Source organism: Oncorhynchus clarkii, chromosome 5 (genome assembly GCF_045791955.1).
Source record: "Oncorhynchus clarkii lewisi isolate Uvic-CL-2024 chromosome 5, UVic_Ocla_1.0, whole genome shotgun sequence".
Taxonomy (NCBI): domain Eukaryota; kingdom Metazoa; phylum Chordata; class Actinopteri; order Salmoniformes; family Salmonidae; genus Oncorhynchus; species Oncorhynchus clarkii.
Genome location: NC_092151.1, coordinates 39,004,286 through 39,015,943, shown reverse-complemented (window position 1 = coordinate 39,015,943; position 11,658 = coordinate 39,004,286).

Here is an 11,658-nt window from a genome sequence, read left to right as displayed (position 1 = left end):
CCACATAGATTTTTTTTGATTGAGCTACAATGGAGTCTGAAGTTCTTCAAGTGGAGAGCTGATTGATTTGTGGTTAAATTCAAGATCATTTTGTTTGAGAAATAATTATGCTCTTATCTAGTTATCATCAAATGCTGAAAGGAATCTTTTCGACTAGATTGTATGGTTGGCTTGAGGGACTTTTATTTTGTTGTACGATCATTTGTACAGTAGGATATCCATATTGTGTAAGGAAAATAAGTAATATTACAGCAATATCATGACCATGAATAGAAAGTTTAAAAAGCTTTCACACTGAAGGCAAGTTTTGGTAGAGCCCACTCATTTTCCTCACAGCCTACAACACAGATTAGAGAGTCCACAGGCCCCTTTTCCCCTCTGTTTTGACAAAATAGAAAATGCATTGTGTTGGGAGGGAAACAAAAAAATCGGTGAGCTACATGAAAAATGTCCTTTGGTGAGGTACATGAAGGTGTGTAATTGCAGACTACACTTTGCCCTCGGCCCTGTGCCTCAAAAGGTGTTTCTTCTTTTATTGACAGAGTAGCAGAATTTCACCTTGAACGTGGAGCGTGGTGGAGGCTGGCAGTGGCTCTCTGCGTCTCCCCTCCCTTTGATTGCTTTTGTTTCCAGGTCACCTCCTATCTATTGCAGCAACTTTTTCAATTTCTTAGGACTTGTTATAAGAGGATAAAAGGCATGGCCAGTGGGTGCTGAATGCAGACCGATGCCGTTCTCTGGGAAATGTACATAAACCTAGAAAGAAATGATACCAAAGAACCAGATTCGACACCCCTCACTTTCATGCTCACTGAGTAAAGGAGATGATCTTATCTAAGAATGGGATTCAATGAAACCCACTGTGGCGCAAGTTCATCAAAGAAATAATCATATAAATGTATTGCTCCGTTAATATAAAATTATCTTAGCCTTGATGATTAATTGCGTTACATTTATGAAAGTGTGTTTTCGTACAAATCAAAGGGGCGGGGGATGATGGATGATGAGGGAGGATATGATGAATGAAGAAAGCAATGGAACTAAATTGAAAGTGTACTCATCCGTTCTCTCTTTCACAACTAATGATAAATTGAGCATGTCACAGTGAACAATACATGTTCAGGTTTAAACATCATCTCCTCCACAGAGCTGTAATGTGGACCGGCGACCAGGCAGGTAGCTCAGTCTGACGGAACTCTTCACACTTCTCAGATGGCTTTTCCATTGCAGGCATGGCATAGAGCGAGAGGGCTTTGATTTGCAGGGAATAATTGAGTGCCTTTGATGAATGACTGTGTTATGGAATACATGGACGTACAGAGCCGTTGTGTACCTACAAGCGTCATGGCCTGTGGTAGACCAGTATTCAGAAGTAGATTTAGACCTGATTCTGGATCTGATCCTAAACTAGATTTAATTCACTTTGACAAGCAGCATCTACTGTATTCATATACACTTGATGTATGCAATTCCCAATTCCTCTGGACATTTTGTATTTGTGTGTGTAACCTTTCACAGACGTCTCTACCTTTCCCTTTGTCTTCCCCAAAAAGTCAAAACTAGTCAAAAGAATTGAGGGAGGACATATTGTTTGCTTTGCTGTGTTAAAAAACAAACTAATTGAGGGAGGACATATTGTTTGCTTTGCTGTGTTAAAAAACAAACTAATTGAGGGAGGACATATTGTTTGCTTTGCTGTGTTAAAAAACAAACTAATTGACACGCAGCCAAAGTTACCGATGACCAAATTCCTATTAAGATTGCATTTGGCTTGGCTCCAGGCGACAGCCTATATTGTAAATAATATTGCTATCTGTGAGATGGCGACAGTTGGGAAATGAAGAAGACACAATGAGGATGGAATTAATAGGGAGAAAATAACGATGGTGCCTTGGGATCTCTATGCATGCAGTAATGCAACTTAGTTATTCCTTTACAAATAAACACAATGTAATAATAGCTAGCGGGATTGCACATAGCTGCATAGCTACAGTAGGAAAAACAGCAAATGAACAACAACAGAAATCGGAAAAAGGGCTAGTCCTCCGAAAACTACTATTTTAATCCTTTCCATCCCAGCAATTGTGTGAATGACATTTTCCCCTGATATAAACAATTATTATAGTCACAGAAAATTCATATTTAATTGAGCATATAATAAAACTGTAGACTTATAGAATGTGACCCTGCATGCCTCTTATGTTCATAAAGAATCTCTCATAAAGGTCTCTCAGGGGTTTGGGAGAATTCAGCTCTCTTTTTCCTTCAGTACCACAACTCCACTGCTAAAGTGTTATTCTTTAAAGCAGTGCTGCAAATATCAGCTCAGCGGAGCAGCACGCTTTATAACTTCTAAGCAAAATGAATACTTTTTAATTTCTCTGCCTTGGATGGCCAGGGGCCCCAGGACAATGTTGATGGATGACGTTTTAATGCTGCTGAAAGTTATTTTTACTGAACAGGGAAAACTATAAATTTTTACTTCAATGGCAATGATCGTGCCCTATGCATAAAAGTGTGGCGGATGTGCGTTGCCCATGAATAATCACCTCTAGCAGCAGATGTTACTTTGCAGAAACCAATTCCTCAGATAAGATTTGCAGAAGATTAATTGTCTACAGCTGTTTCATGGCCCGGTGCAATCTTAATACATTTATGAGAAGTTTAAAAGCTCACTACGGAGACTCCCATGTGAGACTGCAGAGAGAAAGGGCTGCTTTATTCCTGCATCTGGATTCATATCCTCTGTCATATTCATCATTAGTCTTTATGCAAGCCGATCCAAGGCGCTGTGGATCATTATTGTGCAAGGTGCAACAGTGTCCTCCTTCCCCGTCTTTGTTCTTTCTTTATCCTCTCTTTCTCACTCATCATCCCAGCATACTTTCTTCTTCTTTTTTTCGTCTTATTTGAGTGAGCGAATTATTCAAATTTGTGCAAATGAGTTGTTTCCATTTTTCTCCTCTCCGAGTGGAAATTGAAAGTGACCTGGCGTGACCCTCATCAGTTACTGGTACTAAATTGCAGGGAATGTGCCGTCCGCATCACTCTAACGGCACAGGGCCGCTCCAGAGATTCGTTAACGACTGAGATATGACCCTGCCTGTGCACAGCACCTGCAGTAGTTAGGAACAATCACAGTGTTATGACCCATACTCCAGGCTTTATAAAGCACCGTTTGAATATTCCACAGAGAACCACGGCAATCATGTTCACCCTGCCAATGGTGTGTCAGGGGTCTCACTCAACAGGACAGCCATTTAAAAGGAGCGTTTTAAAGAATCCTTTCATGTTTAAAAGTTCCAGACACAGGCAGGAGGAACACAGATTTTCTGTGGATTTAATTTGCTCAGCGTTTAACCCTGTGCTGCTATCCCCTCTAAGTCATTGTGTGCTTTTCATTCCACATTAGCTCATCTAATAGCATGACGGAGGTTTCTCTCTCAGATGATACAGCTGCCGATAGATTGTCTGCATCCATTATTTATATGTGAATCCCTGCAGCGCATGGATGGGTCACAGGAAACACTGTGACCTGTGAGTTACATTACTCTCCTATATTGTGTCACTATCCACATGTTTATTTATGCCACGGATATCATTTTCAATCTCTTGATTATCTAAAAACTATATAACCTCATCTATAATGGACCATAACTCACTTATAATGTGATTTTATACTGTCCAAATGTTTTCACCCTATGTCTGTAGATAATGTATCCCGGTCATGGTTCAGTTAAATGTAGGGCCTAATCTATCACAGTCGTGGTTCAGTTAAATGTAGGGCCTAATCTATCACAGTCGTGGTTCAGTTAAATGTAGGGCCTAATCTATCACAGTCGTGGTTCAGTTAAATGTAGGGCCTAATCTATCACAGTCGTGGTTCAGTTAAATGTAGGGCCTAATCTATCACAGTCGTGGTTCAGTTAAATGTAGGGCCTAATCTATCACAGTCGTGGTTCAGTTAAATGTAGGGCCTAATCTATCACAGTCGTGGTTCAGTTAAATGTAGGGCCTAATCTATCACAGTCGTGGTTCAGTTAAATGTAGGGCCTAATCTATCACAGTCGTGGTTCAGTTAAATGTAGGGCCTAATCTATCACAGTCATGGTTCAGTTAAATGTTGTTCCTAATCTATCACAGTCGTGGTTCAGTTAAATGTAGGGCCTAATCTATCACAGTCGTGGTTCAATTAAATGTAGGGCCTAATCTATCACAGTCGTGGTTCAGTTAAATGTAGGGCCTAATCTATCACAGTCATGGTTCAGTTAAATATAGGGCCTAATCTATCACAGTCATGGTTCAGTTAAATATAGGGCCTAATCTATCACAGTCATGGTTCAGTTAAATATAGGGCCTAATCTATCACAGTCATGGTTCAGTTAAATATAGGGCCTAATCTATCACAGTCATGGTTCAGTTAAATATAGGGCCTAATCTATCACAGTCATGGTTCAGTTAAATGTTAATTACCATTTTTAAATGGTATACTTTTAAAACTTTTTTAAAAGTATCATTTTTACAACAGTTTGAAATGTTATTGAGGCCTATGCCTAAAACCCTTCTATCTGGAATGTGTTTTCACTGACATTTTCAACATGTCCCTGATTGAGTCTGCAATACCAACATGTTTCAAGCAGACCACCATAGTCCCTGTGCCCAAGAAATACGAAGGCAACCTGCCTAAATGACTACAGACCCGTAGCACTCACGTCTATAGCCATGAAGTGCTGGTAATGGCTCACATCAACAACATTATCCCAGAAACCCTAGACCCACTCCCATTTGCATACCGCCCAAACAGATCTACAGATGATGCAATCTCTTTTGCACTCCACACTGCCTTTTCCCACCTGGACAAAAGGAACACCTATGTGAGAATGCTATTCATTGACTACAACTCAGCGTTCAACGCCATAGTGCCCTCAAAGCTCATCACTAAGCTAAGGATCCTGGGACTAAACACCTCCCTCTGCAACTGGATCCTGGACTTCCTGACGGCCCCCCCCCCCCCCCCCCAGGTAGTGAGGGTAGGTAGCAACACATCTGCCACGCTGATCCTCAACACTGGAGCCCCCCAGGGGTGCATGCTCAGTCCCCTCCTGTACTCCCTGTTCACCCACGACTGCATGGCCAGGCACGACTCCAACACCATCATTGTTTGCAGACGACACAACAGTGATCACCGACAATGACGAGACAGCCTATAGGGAGGAGGTCAAAGACCTGGCCGGGTGGTGTCAGAATAACAACCTATCCCTCAACGTAATCAAGACTAAGGAGATGATTGTGGACTACAGAAAAAGGAGGACAGAGCACGCCCCCATTCTCATCGACGGGGCTGTAGTGGAGCAGGTTGAGAGCTTCAAGTTTCTTGGTGTCCACATCACCAACACCAAGACAGTTGTGAAAGGGGCACGAAAAAGCCTATTCCCCCTCAGGACACTAAAAAGATTTGGCATGGGTCCTCAGATCCTCAATTGGTTCTACAGCTGCAACATCGAGAGCATCCTGACTGGTTGTATCACTGCCTGGTACGGCAATTGCTCGGCCTCGACCGCAAGGCACTACAGAGGGTAGTGCCTACGGCCCAGTACATCACTGGGGCTAAGCTGCCTGCCATCCAGGACCTCTACACCAGGCGGTGTCAGAGGAAGGCCCTAAAAATTGTAAAAGACCCAAGCCACCCCAGTCATAGACTGTTCTCTCTACTACCGCATGGAAAGCGGTACCGGAGTGACAAGTCTAGGACAAAAAGGCTTCTCAACAGTTTTTACCCCCAAGCCATAAGACTGCTGAACAGGTAATCAAATGGCTACTCGGACTATTTGCATTGTGTGCCCCCCCAACCCCTCTTTTACGCTGCTGCTACTCTCTGTTTATCATATATGCATAGTCACTTTAACTATACATTCATACCTCAATTGGCCCAACCAACCAATGCCCCCGCACATTGGCTAACAGGGCTATCTGCATTGTGTGCCGCCTCCCACCACCTGCCAACCCCTCTTTTACGCTACCGCTACTCTCTGTTTATCATATATGCATAGTCACTTTAACCATATCTACATGTATATACTACCTCAATCAGCCCGACTAACCGGTGTCTGTATGTAGCCTCGCTACTGTTATAGCCTCGCTACTGTATATAGCCTCACTGCTGTTATTTTTCACTGTCTTTTTACTGTTGTTTTATTTCTTTACTTACCTATTGTTCATCTAATACATTTTTTGCACTGTTGGTTAGAGCCTGTAAGTAAGCATTTCATTGTAAGGTCTACACCTGTTGTATTCGGCGCACGTGACAAATACACTTTGATTTGATTTGATATATCTAACCAAATAGCCAGATTCAAACCTATCAACCAAATGCAGATATTGCAGATGAGGCCACTGTAATGACCCGGATGTTGTTGGTCCATGTGAGAGTTGTCTGTGTGTGTTGAAGAGTATGGTCACGACCCCCTGCTCAGACGTTGCATACATCTACCAATGTGCCACCACGTCATCGACTGTGTCATCGACCGACAGATTGCTTTAATTAACATGTGATGTGGTTAGCTGACACGTAAAATACTTATCCTGGCGTTGGCAACGCCTGGGCAGAGGAACGCACCCAATGTGTAGCCTCTAGCGTCTGTCTGTCTGATGATCTTTGTCAATGCCCTCACCTTCCTCTACAGCACATTTAAGTGCAATAAAAGCCAGCTTAGTATTAATTGACAGGGAGGCCATAAATAACGCTGGCTAACCTTGGGTATTGCCTCATTTCCACGCCACCTCCTACATGGAACATGACTTAATATGCTGCAATAAATGAAACCTTCAGTTCATAAATTTGCATGATTTATATGGGGGATATTAAATTAATTTAGCGTAATAAATATGCAACAACATGGAAGCGGTGTAGCCGCATAATGTTCATTCATTCTAATGTGATGATGGGACTTAATTAGTAATTGGTTCCTCTTTCTTTCTCCGCTTTCTGCTCATTATCGAAAATAATGAACTTAATGAACTTAATATTGTGTCTCCTCTACCTTTTATTATGCCTGTTAAGTCGGATGTCTTGCAAGTAAATAGAACCTGGTTTATGTGCTGAGGATGGATGAAGGTGCTTTACAGGCGCTGATGTCTATGGTGGAGGTCATCATCACCATAATATGGACACAAAATCTTTAACCTTTTAATTGCCATTAAGCGAAGCAAGGATCTGTGACCTTATCTGTTTATTGTCTAGTCAGACATTATTCCATGTCAATGAGCAATGCTTTGGATGGTTTGACCAGGGACCTGGGGGACAAAATCCCTTTGGTCCTCTACCTACAGTACATGAGAAGCAGTGTGTGAAGCCAGAGTAGATCTGGACATGAATGAGTATCCGCTTACTCTCCCTGTAGCAGTTCACATCACCATTCCCCTGTGCCTCCCTTCCTCCCTGCACACCTGCCCGGCTGTGTGTATAAACAGATACCTGTCACGTATGAGGAATAGGATGCCTCCTTAACAAATGCCTCATTCTTTGCGGATTATTTACTTTTAATGGGCGGGGGGGGATGAGAAAAGCACTTAATATGTGCTCACACGAGGCGTGATGTATGGGGTCACCGTACCGCTGGTGGCATCGCCCCACTTTGCTCTTTTGAAATAAATCTATCAGAGGAGAGGGGTTGGCTTGGCTGGAAGGTAGGTAGGCTGTATGCTACAAGGGGTCTGGTAATGCTGTGTTCTTACAGGACAGAGAGGATAGTCAACACCTCAGAGGAATAATACATTGTTTTGTTTTTGTCTCTAACGGGGCCATTTATTTGCCATTTGCTGATAATATGAACATTAAATGGTTGAACATTATCAACAAGACATCACAGAGGTATTAATACTATGTTATTAATGACTACTGGGCCCTTCCTAACCCTTTATAACGACTTGCCCCACTGCTCCATTCATTCATCTCTGAACTCTTAATGATCAAAAGGATTAATTCCCACAGTTTTCTGTTATTAATATCCTGAACAGAGATAAAAGTCCTATTAACACAAGGCCAGCATAAAGACAGAGTCATTATTTTATACTTGTCACCATTTGTCTTATTTAAATACCAAATGATAAGACTTTATTTCAATTCAAATAAAGACATTCATTTTCTCTCTTCTTAGCGCTAACTAATCAAAGCAATGTTTTGCAAAGCACTAATCAAAGCTTATATCATAAATCTTCTAAGGGATTTATTGCCTATATATCATTTATACCATCTATGGTTTCAATTCATTTCATTTCTCTTTAGCCCTGTCTGTGTGGGCAGAGAACACGTCCTTAAAGATGTCGTCACAGCTGATTTCATTGAATATGAATCAACAATTTCACCCATCAACATTTCATCTCTCATCTCTCAGTCATATTTTCAAATGCTTTAATTAAACATTTTGGAGCTTCTGATACATAAAGGTCAAATGTTATAATGTCTCTGAGTGTCCCGCAGCAGCAGGAAGCTATGTCAGATCTGAAAAATAATGCAACTTTTTTCATCTTCCTGTTTTATTACAGATTCAATTGTGAAAAAACACTTGCGTTTCCTAAACTGTGTTTTTTTGGGGGGAAAGATAACCAGTAAAATCCCATTTCATTAAGACGATGCCGCCTGAGAGGGAAAAGGCAGCCAGTAAACCAGCACACTTGCTCTCAGACTTTGATCAGAGCCTTGGGAAAGATGTAAATCATGTTTTGCTGTGTTCTTCAGCTTTACTGTCTAACACACACACAGACTCTTCGTTTTGTCTGTGCTTTGGGGTTGCCCTCTAAATTCCTGTCTCTACAGAATCACTTTTGACAATGTCTGCACTCAACTGGCTTTATCATATGTTGCAGGGTTGAGGTCAATACATTTCATTAGGAACATCTGATCAAATAATTAACAACTGTTGATTGCTGTTGATTTTGGAATATGAATGTTTATTTTTTCAGCCTGAAATGTCTGTCTGGTTTGACTGGTTTTCTGACTGGCGAGTTGGTTGGCTGGTTGGCGGTATTATGCTCTGAGGCTGAATGGCTTGTGGCCAGCTGGTAGGCTTGTTATCTGGCTGGCTGGTTACCTGACTAACTATTTGGCTCTGGCTGACTGGCTGGTTGTCTGGCTGGCTGGCTGGCTGGCTGGCTGGCTGGCTGGCTGGCTGGCTGGTTGTCTGGCTGGCTGGCTGGCTGGCTGGCTGGCTGGCTGGCTGACTGGCTGGCTGGCTGACTGGCTGGTTGTCTGGCAGTTGTTGTGTGTAGAGTATGAGATGAAGAGTGTTTCATCAGCAGAGGGAGTGACTGGGGGAGTAGTAGGGGGGACTGGGGGAGTAGTAGGGGGGACTGGGGGAGTAGTAGGGGGGACTGGGGGGCTGCTACACTTGTTGACGGGGAGGGTGAGGATGAATTGCTAGTTTATGCACCTTCCCGGCACTCGAAAAATGAGAAAAGAGGCTTCAGCCAACACAAACACACCACCTTCCCATCATCCTTTTAATAACCTGTAATATTGTGGCAGGAGATTTCTGTCACGACCAATCTGATTGATGGGCTCGCCTATGAGACATTATAAGTGCTGGGTAGATCTACCAAACAACAAAACATACAAATGATTAAAAAACGGTGGGATTACCCTCTGAACCCCGGGAGGAGAGCGGATAGCGTTTAGTTAAGATGATCTTATTTCCAAGAGCAATTTATAGTGTATTGACTGGAGACAGTGTCTTTTCAGATGTGAGGAAATTGTCTTACATTGCAGATGAGATGCTTGGCTTGACACCGGATTCTGGGGCCATGGCAAGAGCAAATATCACATTAGATGTCCGGGAGAGGGAGAGATGATATCACCGAAGATTCTGGTCTGGACAGACACAGTCACATATCCGCCCATCTCCAAAACGCAACGTGGCTCACCCTCCCTTGCGCACACACACACACACACACACACACACACACACACACACACACACACACACACACACACACACACACACACACACACACACACACACACACACACACACACACACACACACACACACACACACACACACACACACCATACCACTTGAAGACAGACAATCCCACTGATTAGGAGGAGAAACAATGCCTTTTGTGACACCTATCGTATCGTTAAGGGCCGCTGAGACTTTACGCTCAAGTGGCGTTTCTCATTACCTCTCAGCCAGGGCTGTTTTGACAGGGGGATCCTTCACTGCCACTCAAGTCTATCAATGTCAGGAAAGGGCTTAGCGGCAGACCCATACATTTGGATTAAATAGTCAGAGTCATTACACCGAATGTTATTGACCTTTTAAGATACAACTTTAATAGCTTTTCTCTCCCGTCTCTGTCTGTCTGCATGTGAAACATGAGAGGCTGCGGTGCTTATGAAGTCCCCCTTAGGGTTTTGTTGGAATTGGAATCAAATGCTATAGATCCCCTCTTCCTTGTGGATCATTCCAAGGGCTTTGTTGCTGAAAAAAATATAAATTAAACTGGAGCACAATGGGAAGGAGGAGCAGGCGATCAGGATTACACGACCGGCTACTAATTTTCCAGTAGCTAGCCAAGCTAGACAAAGCTTGAGACCATGTCAATGGGTTTTCGATATTGTGCAGTTGAGCTTCATGAACTACCGCCCCCCCCAAAAAATCCACAAATGGCAAAGTAGTCAACCCCTTTGTTCAGGAAAAATATCATTTTAATTCTGTGCAATACTACACCATGAAACTCACTATGAATTCATTGGGTTCAAATGGACTTTATTGCGCTGTTGGTGCGTCTGTGTGCGTCCGCATCTACATGTGTGTCTGCGTGGGTGTCTGCGTGGGTGTCTGCGTGGGTGTCTGCGTGGGTGCGTTCCATCATTTCAGGTGTGTTTATCTTATACTTCCGGATACTTCTGGATTTTGGGAGTGATGCCCTGTATCTACTTCCCCAGAGTCGGATGAACTTGTGGATACCATTTGTATGTCTTTGTGTCCAGTTGGAAGGAAGTTAGAGATTGCATTGGTTGACGAAACTAACTAGCATTATTGCAATGACTGGAAGTCTATGGGTATCTGCTAGCATGCATTAGTGCACATCCTGGAAGTCATTGAGCTAGTCCTAGTTAGGAACTTCCTTCAAACTGCATGCACAGACATATACATGGTATCCACGGGTTCATCTGACTCTGAGGAAGTAGATAAAGGGCCTCATTTCCAAAATTCTGAAGTATCCCTTTAAGAGGAGGGTGATGGAGGATGACTAATTGTGTAATGGTGATAGTCGCCGTGAACCACAACACAGAATACACTATTGATTTATCATGGCTAACATGAGCTATGTGCTATTTCATATAGCGTCTCACTATATTGCAGTGAGAGATAAGAAATAACTTATTTTGTCCTGAAACTACTTACTCTTACAGGCTGTTGTTTGATATAGTATTTCATGACTGTTAGACTGTTTTAAACTATATATTCCCAATGATACATATCCCTTATTCACTATCATTTTACCATCACCTCCCCTGTACTTCACCGTTTTACCATCTGTCCATCTGTCCATACCAGAGCAATATATTCTCGGTCCCTTTTCCACCATTTTACCTGTCCTGTCAAAGCCTGTCCTGTTATTCACTGTCATCAGCCATCAGCTTTTTCCAAT